The 23035-nt window shown below is 43.5% G+C and overlaps 1 long non-coding RNA gene across 1 annotated transcript in view; it reads right to left on the reverse strand.

Moving 5' to 3' along the window:
- Window positions 1-604: 604 nt before the first annotated feature.
- The window catches only part of LOC135221431 (uncharacterized), a 32605-nt gene continuing 10174 nt past the window's right edge, over window positions 605-23035 (reverse strand). The window contains exon 2 of the long non-coding RNA XR_010315945.1: window positions 605-1246. This is a non-coding gene — a long non-coding RNA (uncharacterized LOC135221431). The remainder of the gene's footprint in view (window positions 1247-23035) is intronic.

Here is a 23035-nt window from a genome sequence, read left to right on the forward strand (position 1 = left end):
TTCTTTCTTTTCAACATACTCACGGAGATCATTCCCCTCTAGACCCAGAAGCTTACCAGACTCAATAAACTCTTTCACCATCTCACTCATTCTGGTTCTTTCTATATTCTCCCTGTTTCAATCTGTTACGGTGCCGAATAGCCTGGCCAAAGGTAGCCACAATGTTACGAACCCTGAGAGGTCCACCTCAGGTTCGATATTAAACAAAAGAATTCAACACCAACTGCCATACAGTACCGCACCCTAACAGCAATATTAGGAACGAATTAGCTAATATATTCATTCTGCAAAATTTGAATTTTGGCTGTTGTATGTGGAAAACTATGAGCTAATGTAATTACTGGATTAAGTCCCATTACATACAAAACCATTGTTAGGAAAGGGTGGAAAGTAGGAGATGCACTGAACGTACAAACCCTTTACGAGGAGGTATGACTGTAAAACGATTCTAATCAGGCCACCACCTGTATCTCTTTGTCATGAAAACTGACAAACTAAATTGAGTTTACTTCTAATACAACACATCCAAGATTCATTCCCATCTCCAAGGATGGATTGCAAATGACATCTAGTACGGGGAATTCCAAAGGGTAAGATGCTACCCAATAGTATGTCAAATGTCTCTACTAGACAAAAATTCCAGCCATTCATTTTTGTTAGTCAAGTGAAAAGATAGTTTTACAGGCTTTCAGCATTTCTGTGTATAAAACGTATCAATATAAATAACAAAAACACAAACTTGCTGCAGACTAATTTTGTTGACATTTCAAACTACATATACAGTAATAACACGTAACTGTCAAACACTGTAGTACGTATACTACCAGATGTTTCTCCACTCCCTCTGATAGGAGGGTCCATAACCTTCGAATGGGAAAAAATAAAATCCATGCTATGTTAGGTTCCTCTGGGCAAATGTTGAAAAAATGTCCTTTTTCTGTATACTGACTTCCAATTTTGATACAAATTCATACAGAATGGAAATGTTCAACCTTCCATTAAGAAATAAAATCTATACATACCACAATTACCTACAATGTTGAGTCTTAACTTACAGGGAGACAACTCTTATCCTAACCTTTACAATATTTCAGTTACTGCACTTGGCTAGTTTTTTAAGATCTTCCTTATCTTTAATAAATGGTAGTCAATTTACAACATGTTTGTTCTTGACAGAAGTATTTCAACCAGTTCACCAAAAACTCAGAAGTTCGAATGCTACCCCAGACACGCCTTCAAGCTCTTCCTGAAACAGATTATCAAACTTCATTTGGGGAAATAATGTTTTACAAAATATACTTTGAACACGTTTTAGTATATTGTACCATCATTAGACAAGATAATGCAGCCTTTTACATCTAGTATTGTTTCCTACTGATTAGATATAATGGACTGACTTACTATTAGTCTTAAGTTTCATAAACAAATTTAATATAAATTTTTTAAGACTTGCTTATAACCTTTGTTAATCAATCTCATAACATTAATGCCTAACCAGATCCATCTTGCACTACCTGATGATTTGATTTAAAAACAAACTCTTCTCACAAAGTCATGTATTATTCAGTACTGTCAAAATTTCAGCCTCTATAACTAAGACGCTGCAGCCATACTCAGTTAAGGAGAACAATGACTTGAGGCGATTCCCTTCCCAGATTTTGTTGATTTATCATCATATATTTGTAATGTTAAACGACATTGGCAATAAACACTAAAAAATTGAGAGATTCATTCATGATATTGCTTATTTACCAGTTTCTATAAAAAAGCTGGGTACTGCAAAATTCAGTCATAGTAATGATCATCAATGCATGTTGAAATGACAGCTTTAATGGCAGGTGCAAAGGATGAATTTCATATTTCAGTGCATTCAAAATGAACTGAAGAACTGATATTCCTTACACCTTTCCTTGCATTTTGAAGCATTCCTTTAAATATGATACATAGTAACCAGTTGCATATTTACACCATCATCATCTTGAAAACATTTCAGATGTTCCTCTACGTATGAATAAGTTACGTTCCGAACAGCTGTTCATGTCGAATTTGTACCAAGTACTACAGTAATTACATTGCTATTAGTCCATACTAATCGCAGCAGCTAAAGTTAAAAAAATCCACAATAGTGATCTTTTGTTTGTGTAGGTAATTAGACCTGCCCACTTTCGGGAAAGAATAGGTACAACCTGGCTGACGAGCTCAATTCATTCATGCTCAATGTCCATAAGAGGGTAGGTGGGAGAGCTCCGATCATGTATATCTACTTGGTAAGTATGTATATGTGAAATTTTATTCTTTTATTATGAAAATGTCCTTTTTAAGTAACTTACCAAGTAATGACACAGCTGATTCCCACATTGACAAGGGATGTGAAACATGGACTAAAACTATTCTAATGCACTTGTAATTGAGAGGAAGTTTTAATTAGAAAGTTAGCCAACATTGATGAAATGTTTGTTGAAACCTTACCTGGTGGGAGTTACACCAGGAGGATACTGCATCTGGCTGTTGCTCATCTCGACCTGTAGTGGGGCAGCAGTAAAGCTGAGAGCCGCCTCTACTTTAATGGGAGCTTTGCAACCAAGGAGTACTCCAATGGTTACCAAAGTATCAAATTAAAGAAATGCCCTTGCCTTGGGAATACCATAAAAAAAAACTAACCAGACGCACGTTACCTACACATCCCATGCAAACCAACACCCAACCAAATGAGAGAAAATTCTACCTACACTTCCCATAAAAACCAACACCCAACCAAACAAGAGAAAATGACAGGTGGGTACCCGAGTACACTGTACCCAACAGGCTTCCTGTAACTTGATAATCTCAATCAAGGCGAGGAGACAGAGAAACAGATGATAAGGCAGTACTCCGTTAACAGCAGGGGGTTCTATTCCAAGCCAATGCTGCTAACCAAAAATCGGCGATAACAGCAATACAAACCTGCTTAATGGCGCTGCTAACCAAATATTGGCACCGTTAACCAGAGATCGGCGCTGCTAACCAGAGATTGACAATGAAAATCCAGTTAACAGCATCGCTAGACAAGCTACGTAAAACCAGATAGCCATTAAGCCATTAATTGATGCCGTTGTTAACTGAGGGCTGCCTATATTCCTATCCTTCCTCACCCAAACTATGCCAGCTATGGAAAAAGGTCCTAACGCACTACTGTTTTGATTGTGAATGAAAGAGGCCAGGAATTGGACAGTGTTTTACTTATGACTAAGAAACCCAGAGTGAAAGAACACACCGCATTTCCTTGAGTAAAACCTATGTTCTTGTCTAAAGCTTAAAGAGGTTCAAAAGGTCCTGAAATCCATTTAAGGACAACATCTAGATTCCATAAAGAAGTTCTCCTTTCTAGCTTGGAAGTCTTGAAACACAAGTTCAGTGATAACTACATTGGCTGATAGGACCAATCCCCTCTGCTTGAACACCATGTTTAGCATAGCTTTGTAGCCCTATATGGATAACGTAGCTACTTTGTGACGTCCCTAAAAAGAGAAGAAAATCTGCTACTTGAGCTATAGTGGTAGTTTATACATCACGTCTTCTACACCAGCTGCAGAAAACTGCCCACTTCAACTGATAAATGTTCGAGGACGATTGGCATTTACAACTTGCAATTGCCTCCGCAGCTGGTTTTGAAAAGCTCTGACAAGCTTTCTGACAAGTTTGAAGCCTGTCAGAGCAAGAGTGGATAGTCCTTGATGAAACAGATGAAAGTATGATTGCTTGAGTAGACTTCGTTGCTGAGGTAGAAGTCTTGGGAAGTCTACTAGAAGGTTGAGGTGGTCCGGGAACCATTCCTTCTATGGCCACAAGGGGGCTATCAAAATCATCAAAATGTTGTTGAGACAAACTTGTTTATGACATCCCTCACCAAGCTGAACGGTGGGAATGTATAAACACTGAGATTCGACCAGTCTAGCATCATAGCATCTATTCCCCACGCTAGTGGGTCCGGGACAGGTGAGAAGGGAAAGTCTGTGATTCCTCAATGTCACAAATAGATCTATCGACGGCTTTCCCCACAGGTTTGCACGGACTGTGGAAATGTCCACTTCATCCATAGAACCTGTTTGTGGTGACTTAATTCGTCCACCAAGACATTTAACTTTCTTTGAATATACCTTATGACAATCTTCGTACGATTGTCTCAAGCCTAAATAAGATCCCTGGCTGTCTTGTAGGGCAAGGGTGAATATGTCCCTCCCTGATTCTTTATATACGCAAGGCCTGTGGTATTGTATGAATGAACAATGACAGTTCTGTTTGAGTCACTGTTGCAAAGTGCTGAAGGGCCAGATGTATTGCTATGAGCTTTTTCATATAATTTGAAAATTCCTGCCTTCTGGAGACCACGTCTCCAATACTTCCATGTTTCCCAGAGTCGTACCCCAAAACAGGTCTGATGTGTCTGAGAATGGTGTTCGATTGGGGCTCAGGAAACAGATTTCCCCTCCGCAAATCTTCCTTCTGTGAGCCACCACTTGAAGTCTTGCTTGATCTCCGGAGTGATCTGAAAAATAAGCGAGTCTGGATGAAGCTTCCTTTGCCAACTCACTTTGAGGAAAAACTGAAGCGGTCTCATATGCAGTCTTCCCAAAGTAACAAACTTCTTGATTGATGACAGAGTACCGGGCAAGCTCAACCAGTACTTGGCAGAGCACGATGGTTGATCAAGAAACTTCAGCACTGCTTGCAGGCAAGAGCAGACTCTTTAGTCCGATGGAAAAACCTGAAAACTCAGATTCTATCTTCATGCCCAAATATAGAATCGACAATCAAAACTAATTGGGACTTGACCCTGTTGATATTATACCCAATTCTTGAGCTAGCTGAAGAGTCTGCCGTGGGTCCTCCATGCATCTCGCTTCCGATGGGGAGAAGAGTAGCGCCATCAGAATAAAGACAAATGTTGATTCCCGAGAGGTGTAACCATTTCGCAATGGAAGCCAGAACTCTGGTGAATAACTCCCTGGCTGACCGGCCGAGCACAAACTGAACCGGTCAGACTCGATGAGATAAAGACAAGGCTCGTGACAGCCTACTCCACGCCCATCGCTGAAAAGGCCACCTGCGCCTTCGACCTAGTTACGAACCCCATGCGCGGCGCCGACCCACAGGATGCCTGGGACACGGTGATGGGCCTCGTCCGATTGCCTGAAGTAGGTTCCGAAGGGAAAAAGAAAGAAATCTGCCTGAACCGTGAAATATTCCTGCGGCAACTCGAGCCAGACGTCCGAAAACAGCTGACGGATGCATATACCCTCCACGACGACGAACTACTGGAGAAAGCAAAAAAAAGACGCTGTCGAGCAATGCTGCAAAGCTCGCTGCCCCCCGATCCTCCGTGTGCCTAGCCACAGAGAAGGGAGAAGACGACGACGACCCAACGGAAGAGATCGGCGCCGTATCCCAGGGGAAGTCCTCCCACATGCAGCGCGGCGAAAACTCCTGGTGCCGCTACCACCAGAGGTTCAGGAGATACTCCAAGAGGTGCGAAAGCCCTTGCACCTTCCAGCAGTCAAAAAACGGCGATGGCAGACAAAACCAAAGCCGCCCATGGCAACGGCCTCGTCGGAATCACACACCGTAGGGTTCTATGTCCGCGACGCGATCTCCGGCCGGAGGATGCTGGTGGACACAGGGGCGATGCACTCGATATTCCCGCAGTCAGGAAAAGACCGTAGCCACGAACCTGACAAAACAACCGCCCTCGTCGCCGCAAACAGGACCCCCATCCATTCCTGCAGCACGAAGTCCCTCGAGATATCCATCTTGGGGCGCAACTACGTCTGGAAGTTCACCATCGCGGACGTCAAGATTCCACTACTGGGGGCAGATTTCCTGGCGCAGAACGGCCCCCTGGTTGACGTGGGCCGCAAACGCCTCCTCGACACGGGGACATGCCGTTCCCTACCACTTGCAGCGGGCCCAGGCGCCCCCACAATTTGTACCGTCGCCCCCCACAAGTACGGCAACTGCTCCTGCAGGAATTCCCTGAAGTCTTCAAACCGGAACTTCATCAGGTGGCAGGGACGCCGCCCAAGCACGGAATATTCCACCACATCACCACCACGGGCCCCCCGACACACGCGAAGTTCCAACGACTCCCTCCGGGTCGCCTCCAGGATGCAAAGCGGGCGTTCTCGGAAATGGAACGAATGGGCATCTGCAAGAAAGCGTCAAGCCCTTGGGCTTTGCCCCTACACATGGTACGGAAACCTGACGGCACCTGGAGGCCCTGCGGAGACTTACAGGAGTCTCAACCTCGCTACGATCCCCGACCACTACCCCTTGCCAAACATGCAGGATTTGACCGGGGCCCTCCATGGAGCAAAAGTCTTCACGAAAATGGACCTCTTAAAATCTTATTTTCAGGTTCCAGTGCACCCCGAGGATGTCCCCAAGACTGCCATCACCACGCCTTTTGGCTCCTACGTCTTCCATTACTCCACCTTCGGCCTGAGAAACGCAGGGGCCACCATCCAGCGCCTGATGGACAGCATCCTGGGGACCTGCCTTTCTGCGCCTGCTACGTCGACGATATCTTAATTTTTTCCAGGTCCCCAGAGGAGCACCTACACCATGTCCGAGCGGTCCTGAAGCGCCTGCAGGAAAATGGGCTGGTCATCCAATTCGACAAATGCACCTTTGATGCCGAGAGGGTGGACTTCCTCGGCCACGAGATCTCTGCGGCAGGCATGCGCCCCATGGCCTCGAAGGTAGGCGCGGTGCAGAAGTTCCCAACCCCAACCACAGTCAAGTCCCTGTAGGAATTCATCGGGATGGTCAACTACTACCGCCGGTTCATCCCCGACACCGCCCGCACCATGTCCCCTCTAACGCAGGTCCTGAAGGGGAAACCAAAGAACCTGATGTGGGAAGCTGAACAAGAGCAGGCCTTCAACAAGACAAAGAGGGCCCTCACCAGAGCCGCGACCTTATGCCACCAAGACCCTACTGCACCCTTACGCCTCATCACTGACGCCAGGAACATTCCTTGCGGGGCTGTCCTCGATCAGATGGTCCAGGGCGGGGCCCAGCCACTCGCCTTCTACAATAAAAAACTGTCACCCGCCGAGACGAGATACAGCACGTTCGACCGCGAGCTCCTGGTGGTGTACCAAGCAGTGCGCCACTTCCGCTACCTCATCGAGGGCGCCCCTTTCACGATCAGGACAGACCACCGCCCATTGGTGCACGCCTTCACCAAGGCGGGCGACGCCTGGTCAGCTAGACAGCAGAGGCACCTGGCAGCCATCGCAGAGTTTGGCTGCACCATCCAGTACGTGCCCAACGAGAACAACCCCGTGGCGGGCGCCCTTTCGAGGATAGAAATCAACGCCGTGCACCTCAGGATCGACTACGAAGACCTCGCCCGGGAACAGGCCGCCGACCCGGAGACCGCTGCATATTGCACAGCTATCACCGCCCTCAGGTGGGAAGACGTGCCCTTCGGACACGTGGGCACGACGCTCCACTGCGACATCAGCACGGGCCGCCCGTGCCCACTGATCCCAGCCTCCCGAAGGAAAGCCGTATTCGACATCATACATGGACTCTCGCACCCCTCGGGCCGGACGACGATGCGCCTCCTGACGGAGAAGTTCATCTGGCACGGAATTCGGAAGGACTCCCTCAAGTGGGCCAGGACCTGCGTGCCTTGCCAAACTAGTAAAGTCAGTCGGCACACAGAATCAGGCGTGGGGGAATTCCCGCAGCCGAAATGAAGATTCGGCCACATTCACATAGGCATCGTGGGCCCCCTGCCCCGTCGGGAGGCGCCAGATACCTCCTGACGATAATCGATTGCTCCACCAGATGGCCTGAGGCAACGCCTATGTTGGAGGCAACCACCAAAGCGTGCCCTTCTCGCCAGCTGGATCAGTTGATTCGGAGTGCCAGACGAGATCATGACGGACCGTGGACCCGTTTTCCTGTCGGAGTTGTGGACTGCCCTGGCCCGCCTAATGGGGACATCGCTACACGCCACCACCGCCTACAACCTGGCAGCTAACGGCATGGTGGAGAGAGTCCACCGATCGCTCAAGGCTTCCCTAATGGCACGCTGCACCGGTGAAGATTGGAAGAGCCAGCTACCATGGGTCCTCCTCGGCCTCAGGACTGCCCCGCTGGCGAACGGCGAGGCATCACCTGCGGAGAAGGTATACGGGGAACCACTGACAGTCCCTGGCGAGTTCTTCCCGACCAATGCTGACGACGCCGACGTCTCCATCGGCAGACTTCGGGAATCCGCCGGGAGATTCACGCCCTGTATCAAAACCTTTTCCGACAGGACAAAACACTTCCTCCCGAAGGCCCTATCATCATGCAAATGTAAGAATTACATTATATATAAACCAGTGACCTGGGGTCATGGCATTAGGAGGGTTCTACGTGACCAAAGCAGACCTTAGATTACGCTATGCGTTGTCTGCAGTAGCCTGATCTAGCTCAAAGCTTTGTCAACATTTTTATGTTATGATAACTTTGCACAACAACTTCCATGGGAAGCGGTTGACCTGTTAACCTACGCCGGAAACTTGTAACTTCCGAGCCGGCGAACTACGTATGTGTTTTTATATGAATTGCTGAGATAGCTAATGTTCCGCTATCGACGCGATGCTTTAGAATGGCAGTTCCACGCCAAGAATCAAACATATCGGTCGTCCGACCGAGCTGCATCTCCTAGTATGGAGTTACAGAATAAAGTTGTTAACTTGTTCAACTAGCCTGTTTGAATCATCTCCTCTAGACAAGAAAGAACCTCTCTACTAAGATATCCAAGGGAGATGGGAGGAACCAAACATTACTTACGGATAACAGCCGTAAGGAAAAAACAAAAAGTCTATCGCCAAGCGATAAGACATTAGAAAGTGGTGGCAGCTAATAAACGAAGAACATAATTAACAAGACCCATATCAGCCGACCGAAGGTCTACAAGAACTAACTTCCACCTTCAACATCAAACGAAACAGAGGAAACGGGATCTTCAATCAACGCAACAGTTTATGAAGACGCAACTATGTCCTTCATCGAGAGGAATACAAGCATTTAACACTGACGTTTGAGCAACTGTTATCACTTATCTTCGAGAATCTACACCGGACGAGAGCAGCATTGAACATCAACGGAAAGAAGAAAACAAACACAGGGAACATCACCCGTTCACGAGCAAGGACGCAGAGTGGACAGCTATACGCAGTAGTGCAAGGACGGAGGCTGTGACGTCATCAATCTTGGACTCTACCGCGCATCGTGCACCGAGAGAAGGCCGTGACGTCATCACGACTTCCGACGCGAGACGTGGACAGGAACTGTGACGTCATACCATGTCAACAATCCTTCGCAATATAATCTGGAGCTAAGTACCATTTTATCTATTCAGGTCTTTTCCTCAGTGAAGTGTTGTTCATCAAGAGTCGATCGTCCAGTATTCTGGGGGTGAGTTGTTCGCCATATTAATCTTCCTTCATTACAGAACCTATCTTCAACTACGAGGTTCTCGCCCGCAGATTAATTTTTTTTTCTTTTCTAGTTGTCATTAACCATTTCTTGCAGGAATTCTCCGTATAATATTTTATCATATTATCTGTATTTTTGTATCTTTTGGGGGATTTTCCTATTATTATAACACACTTATACAGTACATTGCTTATGCGTTTACGTAGTGGTCGAGTGTACTCTTATAGATATTTTGATAGGATTGCAAGGAATAGAAGTGATAAGAAAAAAGTGAAAGCCGAAATGGCAAACCACTCCGGCTGGCAACCCCAACGTGGTGACTCTCGTTAGCGCGAGGTCAGCGATAGTCCCTTTTCAAGGTCGGGTCAATGGGTTCCTGCCTCAAAATGTTGAGGCATGGATCTCATCTGTAGACGCTATTTAAATGCAAAAAGCAATCACAGACCCAGCAGTACAATTACAGGAGGCCAAGAGCTTCGTTGACTTTGTTAAAGGCGACGCAAGTGCGTATCTAAGAGGGGTTTCTTTCCAAGAAGCGCTTACATGGGACGAGTTCAAAATTAGATTACGTGCCGTGTATGGGGGTGAAGAGGCTTTAGATGTAGTATTGGCATTGAGAAATATCCTTAACCAAGCCTCCATGACTCAGCTCAATGTTGTCGATGGGCGGCGCTAATTGCCGACCGGCTAAATGAATATCAGGATAGTTTAGGTAACTCCGGGTGGGTTGCGGGTGCTAAAATCAAAGTGAAAGATTTTATCCGTTTGATCTACCTTACGTCTATCACTGTAATGTTGCCTGAAGCGTTAGTACGGTGTTTTGATAAAAAATTGCAGCCCGACAGTACGGAATTAGATGTGTATAAACAAATCAAAAAACACATGTCTAAATGTACCGACCTAGATCCTTCGCTCATTCAAGTTTTTGCAAAAAATGAGAACAAGCCACAACAAGTAAATGTGGTACATAATAATAATCAAGTTGCAGGGATGGTTTGTTATAACTGTAAACGACCAGGTCACATGATTTCAGACTGTCGGACGCGTTTTTGTTCAATACACAATAGTTCAACTCATTCATATAACCGTTGCTACTCGAGGAATCAACAGCCAAACGCTACAAACACGCAACCAGTTGCTAGTGCAAATAAAAAGAAGGGTCCCTCAGTTACTATAAGGAAGAAACAACCAAACGGAAATTCTGCACAACAGCAGAAACAAACAAATCGTGCTTCAGGTACCTCTGTTCCTGGGCCGTCTAGCCAGAACTCGCAAGGGCAAGCGAATTTTCAGGGTGTGATAAACAAAACAAATACCACGTAGTTCACTCCAAGGGGGGAGAGGGCGATGTTGGGTCATCAATATCAACATCTTTTGTATCAAATAATCAGTTTAATCATTTATCAGATCATTGTGAGACAATTGATTTTCCTATGAAACACACGGCCGTATCAAAACAATCTGTGCAGGTTCCCGTAGATTTGCAACAAATTCATGCAATTATTAGTCAAAACGAGTTGCGACCAACCTTACATGCAGTAAATTTGGACCATAAGTCATTCACTTTGTTCTTTGATTCTGGTAGTCCACGTAATATAATGGATTTAAGGACTCATCATTTACTCTTTTCAAATTTCCCTATAGAAAAGTCCGGAATAAGGCTCTCAGGCATTGGGAATAATGAATTAAATGTTGTGGGCGTAACTCATGTACAGTACAAGGTCGGTAAGCGCACGTTTGCTGATACCTTTGTCGTTGTACAAAACATTAATATGTATCCCGCAGTAATTATCGGATACCCGTCTATGGGCACTCAAAATATTATCTTAGCACCTGCAAAACACGGCGTGTATATCAAAGGGAAATTCTATAGGTCTTCTAATACCCTAAAATCTGTTTTAGATAATAAAGAGACAGCCAGAGTTGTCACTTACATTACGGAACCAATCACCTGTCTCATGAACCAAGAAATAATACAGGCAACCCGAACAGAACTCTCGCTCACCCGTAATATCAGCTTGCACGCAAACTCTCGAGCCTAACGTAACTTCAAATATATTAGTGCGTGTAAAAAGAACGTACCTTGCCAGGATCTGAAACATTAATCCTTTCCGAAACTCTGAAAACACACGGATTATCCGTCACACAAGCCGTTTATACAGTCGGCTCACAACAGCAATGTAATATCGAAGTCTGTAATCATTTGAATACCACTTTAGTAATCCACAAAAATCAACATATCTTGGATGCCGAAGTTTATAAACATCGCATTCTCACCGTAGCTGAGATAAATCACGCTCAATCAGTCGCGGATGAAACCCTTTTGCAATCTATTAAAGAACAAAAATCAATAAAAGATATTCAAGAAGAAAGAAATTCAGCAGAAATTTTTGAATCTGTTAACTAAATATCATGATGTTTTTTCCACTACGGATGGAACCTTAGGAAAAACGGATGTCATCGAGCATCAAATCAGGCTCAAGGACAAACAGAAAGTAATCTATGTACCTTCTTACAGACTTCCTATGAAATTTCAGAATGAGATAACAGAGGAAGTAGGTAAAATGTTAAAGGAAGGAGTCATTAGGAAATCAAACAGCCCTTATCAATGTTTTCCGTTAATAGTAGTACCGAAAAAAGATCGAACTTGGCGGATATGCGTAGATTTTCGTCGTTTAAACGAAGAAACAATCCCTGACAGATTCCCAGTACCATGTACGATGATATCCTATCTTTACTAGGCCAGAATAAATATTTCACAAGCCTAGACTTACTAAAAGGATTTCATCAGATTCCGATGGAACAAGAAAGTATCCCATACACTGCCTTCAGCACAGCCAGGGGACATTATGAATTTTTGCGTATGCCTTTTGGTTTACGTTGTGCTCCTATCACTTTTACTCGTATGATAAACGTCGTGTTTGGAGACTTGTTGGGAGATATCCTACATGCCTACATGGATGACTTAGTAATCTTTTCCAACACATTAGAAGAACATTTACGTAAATTGGAGTTAGTGTTACAAAGGTTAAGGCAGCATAATTTAAGGGTAAAGATAAGCAAGTGTGAATTTTTTAAAACAGAACTAGTCTATCTAGGTTTCACGGTTTCTAGTGAAGGTCTTAAAGTCGTCCACGATAAGGTGTCGGCTATCCGTAATTTTCCGATACCTACTAACGTCAAGGGAATACAGCAATTTTTAGGATGCAGCGGTTATTATCGCCGCTTCATCCGCAACTACTCAATCATAGCCGCTCCCCTAACCGATCTTATAAAAAAGGGCGTAGATTTCGTATGGTCTGAAATTCATCAACAGGCGTTCGATAAATTGAAAGATGAACTGTGTAGTTCTCCTATCTTGAAATTTCCTGACTTCAATAAGGAATTTTTCATAGCAACAGACGCCTCAGACCTAGGAGTAGGTGGGGTATTGCTTCAACAATATGATAGACAGTTTTTCCCTATAGCTTTTTTATTCACGTAAACTGAGACTTCCGAAAGTAAATATGCAGTAATAGACAAGGAAGGGCTCGCTATTGTTAATTCACTCGTGCACTTTAAATTCATAATTTACGGTTATCCCGTCAAGGTTCTCACTGATCATAAGCCCCTAACCGACTTCTTTAAAGGCTTTAGTCACAGCCCCAAGCGAACTCGGTGGCACATGATCATTCAGGACTTGGCGCGAGGATCGGGTATTTACCTGGGAAAGCAAATATCATTGCTGACGCATTATCACGCAACCCCTCTTCATCTTGTACCGAGCCATTAGCTGAATTAATAGATATCTCAACCTCCATGCCCGTTGTTAAAACTATATCCGAACAGGAAGATCTGGGCTGGAGTGCTGAACTATTACAGACGGAACAAAGAAAAGATCCGCAAATAGAAAAAATCATCATTGCGTTAAACGGAAATCCGAAGGAAAAAGAATACCTAAAGTATAAGCAGCAGAATTATATCCTACAGGAAAATATCCTGTGTAGATCTGTGACGAGGAAAACCCGCAACACACCGCAGTTGAATAACAACCAGGTGGTGGTGCCTATCTCACTCATACCCACTGTCTTAAAGTGGTTGCATGAAAATCCACTGCACGGACATCCGGGTTATACCTTGATGTCACAGAAAGCCAAATCCTTATTTTATTGGCATACGATGCTTAGAGATATAAAAAAGCACATAGCAAATTGTCGCACTTGTCAAGAATACAAAGGGCACACGAAGACACCTGTCAGCCTAGGGGCTTACCCCGTGCCAAATCAACCCTTTGAAAGAGTACATTTAGATTTATTAACAGGATTTTACGAGTCAGACAGAGGAAATAAGCACCTCCTAGTAATTATAGACGCTTTGACTCGATATACAGAACTTATAGCGCTTAAAACAAAAACCGCGGTTAAGTGCGCTAGGAAGTTTTACGAGTGCTACATTTGTAAACATGGAATTCCACACTCATTATCTCAGACTCGGGCGGGGAGTTCAATAATCATTTCCTTAACTCCTTGTGCGAATTCCTTAGTATAAAGAAAATCAATACCATGATCTATCACCCAGAGTCTAATGGGCTAGTGGAAAGGCAAATCGTAAGGTTTAAACATTTTAAGGGTCACCTTAGGGGGGGCAGATCCCACTGGGACATTGCCATACCTGCGGTACTAAGCACACTTAATCACTCGTATCACGTGTCTATAAAAATGACACCGCACGAGGCACTGTACGGTATCCCGGCCCGAACGCCTTTTCACATCTTAAAGCCTACAACTAATTTATCAAATCCTCTAAAGGATGTTATGGATGCAAGCATAAGTCGATATAATATAATTCGTAAGAATTTAGAAGAAGCACAGATAATAAATGAAAAAAAATCATGATAAAATAGCTAAGCCAACTAGAACATATGCCGGTGGGCGATCAGGTATACATACAAGTATACGTACGTAAAGGTTTAAATTATAAACTGACACCTAAGTTTGAAGGCCCGTTTAACATTTTAGAAAATTTAACGGCCAATAGAGTTAGGGTTCAAAATGTATCCAAACCCACTGATGTGAGAATAGTCCCATTGGCACATATCAGAATCTAAAGAAAGGTAGATGGAGTGAGGGAAAAAATGGTTGTATTTATGAAACTTGTATAATAATTTATATATATATATCTATTAATCATATTGTATGTAAACCTATTCTTTTACGCGAGTTATTACATCTGTTTTACTCATTGCAGGTTTTCAAAAATGAATCTGTTATTGTTAGAGTGATATTGTGTATTCAGACATCTTTGTTGTATGGAAAGAGTGCTAGGACTAAAGACATAGAATTTAATCATGGCTCGATTATCGAGAGAATCGATGATGTATTCATCGTGTCAAGTAATATTGTTATCGAGGTAGATATGCATGCTATTTTCTTACCTGAAGATGACGTCCTTAACTTAAAGAATGACCTGATGAGGTTTGGTATTTCCCTTAAGGAAATGCATGAACGTAATTTTTCATGCTAACTCAGAGATTTCACTAGCTCAAACAACAAGCGTCGCAGAAATGTTGTCTTATGACATACAAAATAAACCGCTGAGGCAGAAGAACTCGCTCGTGACCTGCTGATGTGGTCTGTGCGGCACAATACTCTTGAACGCCGCAACCCGCTTATTCTAGCTGGACTAAACATCTTAGGATCAGTTGCGAATCTAGGCTTAGGAATCTCAAATCGCCTCAAGATAAATAATCAAAATAAAAGAATTGAGTTTTTGCAACACAAAACGGAACTGGCCTTATCAGAACTTCGCAGCCAGTTATCTTCGATCAATCAAATAATGAATATCGTTAATGAACATTCAAATAATATCCGATCAGGTCATGGAAGTTCAACATTTGCTGGCTACTTTAGCTTACTATAGTTCGAAAATAGATCATATCCGTGTGAAAATATCACATTTTATTGAAAAGTCAAAGATTACGTAGAAGCAATTACGTTAGCAACAAAGGGGGTGTTATCTCCTCACCTCATGCCTATTAAAGATCTGACGTTAACTTTGGAAAACGGACGGGAGAAGCTAGGTTATATTCCTTTATTGGATGCCCATAAAGTAGAATTCTATTATAGCCTAATATCAGTCAGCGTAGAAAATTATAGAATTATGATCACGATTCCTTTTGATTCTTCCGATGCTTGGCAATCATACAAAATAGCACCGTTTCCTACTTTTATGACGAATAACTCAAATACAGTAAATATCCAATTTAACAGGGTCATGTACTGATTTCTTCTGATAAGAAATCATTTACAGTCATTAGAGACTTAGATAAACTCACTCACTGTTCAGAAGCCATGAATAATAAAATTTGTACAGCTGACTCTTTTGAATTCTATCCTATATCAACGGATTCATGTGAGTTAGACATAGTGCTAAACGGCTCTCTCTCTCATACAAGCGAAGGTTGTCTGGGGAAACTTTATCCCTTTTACGGTAATAAATTCAATTACAGGATGAATAATGGGTCCTGGATCCGTTATGATAAGGCCGGATTCGACGTCGTGTGTCCGGACACATCCACCGCCCATGCCCCTATCTTCGTAGCAAGCCGATGGTTGTACGGGGTGGACATCTACAAATATACCGTCAGAGGGGATCAACACGATAATACGTGAGAAGGCGTATTTCGCGAACTACACGTGGGCTACAACAATCATCCCATCACTACCTCTCCCATACAAACGCGCGAGTAGCTCATCGTCTGAACGCAAACTGGCTGAGATGACCCACGCGTCATCGCCTTATGCAGGTGGAGAAAATCTTCGCTACTACATTCTGCTAGCCGTGTTCAGCGTGACGGCCATATTGGTTATCGCCGTCAACATCTTTGCTTGGCGTAGGCTGAGGCGTAAACAGAAGGATCTCCAAGGGAACGTACTGGCCCGTCTGGATGACGTACCCGTTAAACTCAAGTCGTTTGCGTTTAGGGCCGCCTGAACCTGGCCACTTCAGTTCGTGCCTAGGGAATTGTCTGGAATTGTGTTGTGTGAAAAGCGGTCCGTATGCTGGCAACAATGTAGGACAAGAAAGACTCACGCCTTTGCATTTGAACAGTTAAAGTATCTCCAGGGCCACCTAATAAATCATTATAGCCCAATATTATACATTAATATATTCCTAAAGGTATTTTTCGGGCACCTAATAAAATATCAGCCCTATATGAATTTCTGCAGAATTACATTGTTATACTATTATACAAAATTATATTTATCTATTATAAAGAGTGACAAGTACTCTTTAACAATTATCCATGATCATGCTATAATCATTATTTAGTAACCATTATTCTTAATCAGGTTACCTGTTATCATATTAATCATGTATACATGTTTTGATTTTTACCATTTTATTATTTTCGGGTACATAATCATTATTATTACCAAACATGGATCTATATTTTCCATGCATTTATCTTTGTTTATGAATATGTCAACAAGGGTATGTAACAGAATCTTTTTATGCATTTAATCACTTAGTATGTTACGAGCACGCTCCTATGAACAATGTTTAAAGTAATTTTTTTTTTTGTTATTCAAGGCTTGAATAGGTAGCAGACCGAGCCTAATGTAAGAATTACATTATATAAACCAGTGACCTGGGGTCATGGCATTAGGAGGGTTCTACGTGACCAAAGCTACCTTAGATTACGCTATGCGTTGTCTGCAGTAGCCTGATCTAGCTCAAAGCTTTGTCAACATTTTTATGTTATGATAACTTTGCACAACAACTTCCATGGGAAGCGGTTGACCTGTTAACCTACGCCGGAAACTTGTAACTTCCGAGCCGGCGAACTACGTATGTGTTTTTATATGAATTGCTGAGATAGCTAATGTTCCGCTATCGACGCGATGCTTTAGAATGGCAGTTCCACGCCAAGAATCAAACATATCGGTCGTCCGACCGAGCTGCATCTCCTAGTATGGAGTTACAGAATAAAGTTGTTAACTTGTTCAACTAGCCTGTTTGAATCATCTCCTCTAGACAAGAAAGAACCTCTCTACTAAGATATCCAAGGGAGATGGGAGGAACCAAACATTACTTACGGATAACAGCCGTAAGGAAAAAACAAAAAGTCTATCGCCAAGCGATAAGACATTAGACAAACACGTCTTCATCAGGGACGACGCCTGCCGCCCGCCGCTAACAAGACCCTACTGAGGCCCCTTCAGCATCCTATGACGCACCGTCAAGGCGTACCCCATATCCATAAATGGTTGTGAGGACTGGGTCACAATCGATCGCCTGAAATCGAAGAGTCCGCCGACATGGATTCCATAGGGCGCCTCAATCTTCCTCGGAAAGAAGCGGCTCCATCGGTCACCAAACCTCCCAGTCGTAGCCACGGCCGCCCTCAGAAGACGGTCGAACCCCCCGAGGGTCACCTCAGGGGAGGCATCCCGTCCCCTGAAATCCCCGATAATCTACCACAGCAGCTGATTTCACACACCTGAGGGCGCCTCCGCCCGCCAGCTTGCTTCCGTGAGTAACGGTCGGAATTACAAAGAAATCAGCCAACAATTATGCCTAATTATTGTCTTAGGGGGGGAGTATTTGTAAGGACAACGCTTATTCACAATTTTCTCTGTATGTAGTTCAACATTCGCGTTGTTCTTACTTCCCTCCGCGAGTGTGTTCAGCGGGCTTTCCGCCAATGTATATATTTTGTGAAATCATATTTTATGTACTTTTGTATTTTGTATTATATGTCTCTCAAGAAACACAAATCTGGTATTGCCAACCCACTTTTATTCTCTCTCGAGTCGGTAACCACATTTCCGCCCGCATGCTGTATATTTGAATTTTCCCTTATCTGTAATAAAGTCACTACACTACTACCTGCCCCTTTGTCCACACCTCACACCCTTGACAGATGGCTGACAGGACTGAATGAGTGGTTTCCATCTTGAATTTTGTAGATTTAAAAATAATTAAGGGCGCAGACATCCAAGATGGGTCTCCAACCCCATGATGACTTGGGGGGGGGGGGGGGGGGGGGGGAGGGAGAAAAAAAAAAAAAAGGACTTATAAAATCCCTTGGTGGTTGTGTCTTTGCCTATCGCTACTGCTCCTTTCTGAGAAGGGAGCCTATCTCTTCTGAAAGAATAGTAAATATCTCCGAGGCTATGGAATAGGCTTCCAAGCTGACTGGAGAGGAAGTTAAGGGAGGATTCTACTTGGCTGGGATAGCATATCCCTCTTTCAATACCTTCAAGACACATGGTTCATCATTCCTCACTTCCCACTTGGTCCAGAACCGATTTAATCTGGCTCCAACCTGAGCATTGAGGACGGGAAAGCTATTTACGAGGAGCAGGCTTACTAGTTGTCTTCTTGGCTGGTCTAGTTGCATGGATGTTAGTCCCTGGGCGCTGTTGATACTTGCCTCTGCCTCCCCGAAAAGACTGCTGTGGCAGAGGATCGGCATTTCTAGGTTAAAACGAGACTAAAGGCTGGCATCCTGACTCCTTAGATCACTTAGATAAGGCTGCCAAAAGGACCTGGGTGGACTAGAAGTTCTGCTGTGATATGCTCTATGGTGGCCTGGGGAAACAGGCTGCAGCAATCCAGCGGAGAATAAAGCAGTGCTGATCTTTGGGATGGTGTGACCCCTTTAATCGTTAAGCACACAATTGCTCTCTCTTCTTAAGGATTCCAGTTGCAAACAAGGGAGCTACCTCTTGAGAACCGTCTTGAATTGTTTTATTGGCACGAGAGCACACCTAATCAATCTGCGAAAAAGTTAGCTTGATGAAAGGTGCAATCCTCAACTTTCTTCACTAATGCGCCTATTGTCCAGTCTAAAAAGTTGAACACTTAGACTTTGAACATATTCTTGACCATGTGATCCAGCTCTGATGTGGTGAACAAATTCTTCATAGAAGTGAAAGTCAAACGTCTGGACGAATCAATTAACCCTGAGAAATTGCCTTGGGAGGAGCCTGGATGAAGAAGAGAACCATTTTTGGTAAGGATGAGGCTTCTGAAGTCTGTCTCATCAAAAAAGGCAATCCTCGATATGGAGTTGCTGGGGAGAGAAACGTCGAGAAGCAAAGGAGGAAAAACTGTTAACAGATGCTTAAGCTGACAAATGCTGATACTGTTCAACCTCTTCCTCGTCCAACATCGGAGAATTAGGTACATCCGAAGGTTCTTTGTTAACAGACTGATTCTGGAGCAAGTCAAGGATACTGTCGAGCTGACACTGGATAGGATCTAACGAAGGATCCTTGACTGAAGTAGAGTGCATGCTACTTGCTCCTGTCTGAGGGCGCAGATCAGAAAGGGAAGTCGACTCTCACCTAGACTGAAGAAAACACTTGCCTTACCAAACTCCTGCACATAACATACTTTGGTACAGCACCTGCAACATTGTTTGGCCAATTGGGGCCTACAGACCTCTTGATCAACACAGGTGATGCACGTTTGGGAATGCTCCAAAAACTACACGAACGTTCGGGACTGTGATCCCGATTCTTATATCTCTTACAGTTACTGACACCAAAAACAAAGAAGAGCTACCACAAATTTTCAGATCTAAGCTGCCACAAAAGTAGAAATTATAGCTATATAGTTACTTGGCAAGTTAATTATATAAAAATACATTTTATAGGGATTATATACAATTTTACAAACAAAACAATGAGAAATACAAATGACTAATGAAATGAATGCATTATGCTCGTATGGCATCCTAAATTTAAAACATATAAACGAGTGACTGTTGCAATGAGGGAGTGACAGGCCCCAGCCACTGTAACAGGAAGTAGTAAGTGACTGACGCCAACAGCACCATTCTTATTTATGCCGCGTACGGGACAACACGCATCTTGCTTGCTCCTCAATCCATGTTCGCCAGTTTTTTGGCAGAATTCGGTGACATACTCTTTTTGGTTTTTCCTTTCAACTGTTGTTTTGGCTTGGTTTGATTTGCTACTTAGCTTTCTTTTTAATCTGTTTTAGTATGTCTAATCTAGTGCTTCCAGCCTTCGCTATTCTCAATACAGTGGTACCTTGAGATACGAGATTAATTCGTTCCGAAACCGGGCTCGGAACTCGAAAAACTCTTATCTCAAATCAATTTTTCCCATTTAAATTAACTGAAATGTATTTAATCCGTTCCAGACCTATGAAATATACCCCCAAACCATCGTAAATAATGAAGAAAACACACATATAAATGTAGAAATATAGTACAAAAAAATTATACAGTAATATATTTTAGTAATGAATAGAATTAAAGTAAAATAAAGAAAAGAAAAAGTTAATTTAATCTAACCTTGGTGACAGTCGCGTGCGGGCGGCTAAGGGAGGCGAGTGACGGAGGGGGAGGGGTGGACGGCTACATTAGTCCCGTTACGTAAACAGGAATTTTCCTAACAGAAAATGAAAAATGAACATTAAAATGTAAACTAAAACTAAAATTTAGCAATGAATAGCAAAGTTACGTAACACAACAAAAAGTTAAGAACACGTAATCTTACCTTGCTGACAGGCGAGTGCGGCTGGCTAACGGAGTCGAGTGGCGGAGGAGGAGGAGGAGGAGGGAGCAGGGAGGGGCTAGTCCCGTTACGTAAACAGCATTTTTTCGAACACAAAATGATAACATTAAAATGTAAACTAAAACTGCATTTCCTTAACTTTAATAAAAATTTTCAATTTCCTTAACTTAAATTGAAAAAAATACTACAATTGCACTTAAACTTAAAACTTAAACCTAAAGCTTATACGTTAAGTTTAATCAGCACTTGTGTTCTGCCTTTTAGAATCACTTTCGGCACTTTCATTTGCGCTTCTCTTTAACAAAAATTTATCCAAAGCTTTGCTTCTGCCTCCCTTTTAGAATGTTCCGGAAATGAGTCAAACAAGTGTCATTAAATAACACTGAAGCACGACTAGTCGAAACTTTTTCTGGATGTTTCTGTTCAATGAAACTCGAAAGTGTTTCCCACATTGCTAACATGTCTTTAATTTGACTTGTAGGAATCACTTTTCCTCCGGCTCTTCCTCCCCTCGCTACAGCTGCTAATCTCTTGCAGGGCCTTCGTATGTTGCATCACCTGCAGCTCCTTCAACTCCTCAATTGAGAGTTCCTCCTCATGTTCCTCGACGAGTTCGTTGACGTCGCCCTCATCTACCTCCAGACCCATCGACTTTCCGAGGGACACAATCTCCTCCACCGTTGCTTGGGGTACGAACCCTTCGAAGTCCCTCTCTGAAACAGCATCAGGCCATAGCTTTTTCCACGCCGAGTTCAAGGTTCGTCTTGTTACCTCTTGCCATGCCGAGTCAATGATACGTAAACATACGACGATATTGTAATGCTCTTTCCAAAACTCTCGAAGGGTAAGCTTGGTGTTCTCTGTCACCTCAAAGCATCGGCGGAACAAGTGCTTTGTGAAAAGCTTTTTAAATTTAGCAATGACCTGCTGATCCATTGGTTGCAGGATGGAAGTCGTGTTGGGTGGGGTAGTTAGAGGACTTTCACAAACTGGAACTCCTCGAGAATGTCATCTTGAAGACCAGGTGGGTGGGCCGGAGCATTATCCAAAATTAATAAGGCTTTCAGTGGGAGGTTATTCTTTTGAAGATATTCCTTCACTGAAGGACCGAAGATGAGGTTTACCCAATCTGTAAAGAACTGCCGCGTAACCCATGCCCTTGCATTCGCGCGCCACATTACGTGCAGTTTTTCTTTCAGAATTTTGTGTGACTTGAACGCTCGAGGATTTTCAGAATGGTAGACTAGCAGTGGCTTTACTTTACAGTCACCACTAGCATTGCACACAATGCAAGGGTCAGACGGTCCTTCATGGGTTTATGGCCTGGCATCTTCGTCTCCTCTTCGGTGATGTATGTCCTCCGTGGCATTTTTTCAAAATAATCCCGTCTCATCGCAGTTAAAGACTTGTTGCGGGATGTAGCCTTCCTCCTCAATAAGCTCAGCGAACTCGACGATGTACCTTTCAGCTCCCTTTACAATCGGCACTCGCTGCTTCACCATGCCTCACCACCGAAATGAATGCCACTTCTCTTCTTAAAAGTTATCGAACCACCCACGACTTGCCTTAAAAACGTGTCTTCTGCTCCCCATTCTGAAGTTGATGACTCTTCCTTCTTCAAATCTGCGTAAATAACGCGAGCCTTTTCGCAAATTATACTCTCCGTCACTGTATCTCCCGCTAGTTCCTTCTCTTTCAACCATACCAAGAGCAGCTTCTCCATTTCTCATGGACTTTGTCCTTAATTGCGACAGAATTGTAGTCCTTTAGCTGTTTTTGACTTTTGAGCATCCTTTGCTTTAGGATGGACATTGTCCTTAAGATTGGCGACAGAATATGTAGTTACCTTTAGCTGTTTTTGCACTTTTGATGGCCATCCTTTTGCTTTAGGATGGTACAAATGGTCAGTGTGCTACGCTCATACACCCGGGCCAGTTCCATCACTCGTACACCACGCTCATGTTTTTCTATTATTTCTCGCTTTACCTCTATCGGCAGCATTCTCTTCTCTTTTCGCCACTCTC

Source organism: Macrobrachium nipponense, chromosome 2, assembly GCF_015104395.2.
Source record: "Macrobrachium nipponense isolate FS-2020 chromosome 2, ASM1510439v2, whole genome shotgun sequence".
In the NCBI taxonomy this organism is placed as follows: Eukaryota; Metazoa; Arthropoda; class Malacostraca; order Decapoda; family Palaemonidae; genus Macrobrachium; species Macrobrachium nipponense.